Source organism: Panthera pardus, unplaced genomic scaffold (assembly GCF_024362965.1).
Source record: "Panthera pardus isolate Hobbes unplaced genomic scaffold, ASM2436296v1 HiC_scaffold_24, whole genome shotgun sequence".
NCBI lineage: Eukaryota > Metazoa > Chordata > Mammalia > Carnivora > Felidae > Panthera > Panthera pardus.
Genome location: NW_026526810.1, coordinates 65,534,545 through 65,538,264, shown reverse-complemented (window position 1 = coordinate 65,538,264; position 3,720 = coordinate 65,534,545). Strand labels below are relative to the sequence as shown.

Here is a 3,720-nt window from a genome sequence, read left to right as displayed (position 1 = left end):
GAGCACTCTTTTTTTTTTTTGTTGAGAAAACTGACGTAAGGTTGAGAATAAGTTTATTCACACCTAAAACAAATATCCACTTATTGCTGTCGAGGTGATGAAGTTATCATAAAACTAAAGGCAAGGGCCCCTGGGCAGCTTAGTCTGTTGAGTGTCTGACTCTAGATTTCAGCTTGGGTCATGGTCCCGGGTCATGGGATCAAGTCCCACATTGGGATCCACGATGAGCATGGAAACTGCTTGAGATTCTCTCTCTCTCTCTCTCTCTCTCTCTCTCTCTCTCTCTCTCTGCCCCCTTTCCCCACTCTTGAATGTGCGAGCTCTCTCTCTCTCTCTAAAAAATAACAACCAACCAACTAAATGCAGATGTTATATACTAAGATAGTAAGTGTTTGGTTAAAAATTAGTTGGTGTCACGGTGCCTGGGTGGCTCAGTTAGTTATGCGTCCGGCTCTTGATTTTGGCTCAGGACATGATCTCATGGTTCTTGAGATTGAGCCCTGCTTCGAGTGCTCTGCACTTGGGATTCTCTTTCTCCCTCTTTCTCTGCTGCTCGTGAGCTCTCTCTCTCTCAAAATAAATAAAGTTAAAAAAATTAATTGGTGTCTTTCTAATTAGAATGAGGGGCAGGTTCTACCCCCATCCCATATGAATTTAATCAGGGCCATTGGTGTCCCATAAGTGGTGTTCTAAGACCTAAAAACACCATGTTCGCCCTGTTGGGCTGTGAAGGCCACACTCTACCTGAGACAGTGGAGGGTGTGGGGAGAGCTTCTTGGCAGGAAATGATTTTTTTCCCCTGTCCTGGTTCAGGGCAGGAAAGGAGCTAGTCTTGGGTTCTGAACTTGGAGATGTGAGGATACCTGCAGATTTTTAACGGGGGCACAGACTGGTTCCTGCTATGTGAAAGCCCGTGGGGGAGACAGGAGGGTCTCATGTTGGGTTTTGGCATCTCAAGATGTGCACTTCTTTCTCTCCTCAAGTATGTAGTTGTGTTCTAAATGATTGTGGGAGCAGGCTGTGTCCACACTGCCATGGGATCTGTTGGGGGCAGATACAGGTGAGAGTAGCCTAGACCTGAGTCTCATGAGATGGTCCAAGGTGGTGTGAATAGGAGCTCTGGCTCAGAGGAGTTGTTGAGCCCTGTGGGGTTCCAGTGTGGGATGAAATTACCACAAATCCCCCAGGGAGAGCATGGTGGCTTCATATTCCCACAAGAGAGGCTGCGGTTACCGTGGGTCGGATATTAAGGGAACAATGTCTGTGTTTTTAAATCCACAGGCTGGTGAGGTCTGAGGACACATGGGTGACATAATGAAGGACTTCCTAAAAGTAAGAGATTGAAATTCTTGAAGTGGTGTTTGAAATAACATCTGTACAATGACAGCCACTGCTGTAATTAATAACCTGACTATCCTTAGCTGTCTCCAAGACTATGAATGCTCAGCAACTAATTGATGGCTGAAACATCCGATGTTATAAGAGCTAGAAAACAGCAGCAGATCCGAAAATGGCCAATTTCCATTATGCATATATATACATGCATGCATGCATCCGTTCACTCGTTCAACAGACGTTTATTGCCAAGCACTGTATGTGCTGCCAGGAGCTTACATCCGAGAGGGTAGAAAAAGGTAGGAGTCTACAACCCCTGGTCAGAGGCACAGATTGTTCCTGCTTAATGACATGATGAGGCAAGTTTTCCTTTCAGTCTCTTTCCCAGGGGACTGTGTCACCTATGGAGCCAAATCCTCTTTCCAATGAACTGCCTTTTATTCCTACTACGCCAGGCGCAGGGAGCCATTGTAACAGTGCTGGCCGTGCTGCTGCTCTCAGGGTGCTCCCGTGGTCCTCGGTTTTGGCTCCCAACCAGAGGCTGCATGCTGCTTATGCCAGGGCAAGGTGGGGACGACGGTGGAGCAGAGCCCCTAAAGAGATTTGGCTGGTCCAGCACTGCCCTCCAGTGGTCAAATGCAGGCAGTTTGGGGAAGGATGGATTCCTAGAGTGAGGCTGAGGTGGGTGTCTGGATTCATCAGGAGCCTTAGGAACGGCTCCCCCAGATGAGGCTGGCAGAGTAGGAACTGGAAGCCCTAGTTGAGAAATGAAAGTGAGGATTAAAATTCACCAGTACCTGGACTGGTATGTATAGAGAGAACCAGAAATAAAGATCATATTGGTTTCCCAATTTGGGTTTTGTCAGGAGAAATAATGACTGGCTGACAAAATGACCAGCCTGCCTAGAGACCTAGAAAATGTGGTGGTTGGGGCGCCTGGGTGGCTCAGTCGGTTGAGCGTCCGACTTCGGCTCAGGTCATGATTTCGCGGTCCGTGAGTTCGAGCCCCGCGTCGGGCTCTGTGCTGACAGCTCGGAGCCTGGAGCCTGTTTCAGATTCTGTGTCTCCCTCTCTCTCTGACCCTCCCCCGTTCATGCTCTGTCTCTCTCTGTCTCAAAAATAAATAAACGTTAAAAAAAAAATTAAAAAAAGAAAGTGTGGTGGTGGTGATGGTGGGGTGGTGGCCTAGAGCTGTACCCCCTTGACTCTCAGTCCAGTCTTGTCAAGGTTCTAGGAAGACGCTGATCTCGAATAAACATCTTCAGATTGATGGTCAGTGCAGGAATGAGCATGAATCTCTGGAAATGAAATTGGATGCAAATTTGTGTGTAATGAACTCTTAAAAAAATTCGATTTGCAAAGGGATCCAGTCCATTGATTTACCTTAAGTCTGCTCTCAGCATTCTTGCTGGGATTCAAGGGGTCTTGGTCAGTCCTCCTGTATCTCACATGTAGGTGGTTCAGTAGCTTGACTTTGGATGGAAGTTTCTCTTTCTTAATACCAAGAAGTCTTCGCCCCAACCCCTCTATTGGGTCAATGCCACTGGAAGACGTCCAGCACAGCAGGACACTGTGCTGTCTCCCAGATCATGGGAAGGTTGAAGTAGCCTTGGCAGCTAGTCCACTCTTGGCAAACTCTGCAATTAGTGCAACCTTTGCTTCCTTCTTTCTGTTACATCGTCGTGTGCAGTGTCCTTCAGATACATCATCACTTCCCTTCGGAGGTCATGGAAGCAAAGGAGTTTCACCTCACCCTGCTTTATTTCTTCTCGTTCTATCACTTGACTTCCTGAGCCTCCAAGCTTGAAATCTTCCTGGTCCCTGCCCTGTTGCTCTTCTGTCCTGCTCTTCTGAAAATACAGAGTAATGGGGTCAGAGAAACTTCCCAATCAAATTAAAAAACAATATAAAACAAACAGTGGCTAGTTCAGGAGCTTAGTAACTATAGCGTCATGCATCCGTGGTCGAATTGCTCACATTGTTGCCTGTAAAATTCAAGCATCCGAAGTTCTACTGGAAAAGACCGCAGTCTTTATGGTACACACGATGTTCATACTGGGAATCAAGGGCAGGAGTTCTGAGAGTAGTGTGACGGGGAAAGATGGGACATGGACCCCTTGGTTGTAGGAGTCTTGGAGCATACAAGTGACAGTAACTCTGTGTGTGCTGGTGAGTGGTTGAACTCAAGCTTTCTGAAGTCAAGAACCTGTCCTTCCTGTTCCTCCTCAGAATTCCAGTGCCTCCGACACATAATAAACATGTTGCCCCACAGCACGGTGGTTAAGAGATGATGCTTTAAAAATCCATCAATCCTGGATCCAAGTTCTTTTACTTTAGTTTTTCAATTTTAGGCAAGTTTCCTAGGCTTTCTGAGCCTTGGGCACC

The 3,720-nt window shown here is 47.0% G+C and overlaps 1 long non-coding RNA gene across 1 annotated transcript; it reads right to left on the bottom strand.

Annotated features, from left to right (window-relative positions):
• Positions 1-1,557: 1,557 nt before the first annotated feature.
• Positions 1,558-2,989, bottom strand: LOC128772987 (uncharacterized). The gene is made up of 2 exons (XR_008417139.1): positions 2,719-2,989; positions 1,558-2,091 (listed from the first exon to the last, which is right to left on the bottom strand). It is a non-coding gene; the product is annotated as an uncharacterized LOC128772987 (long non-coding RNA).
• Positions 2,990-3,720: the final 731 nt, after the last annotated feature.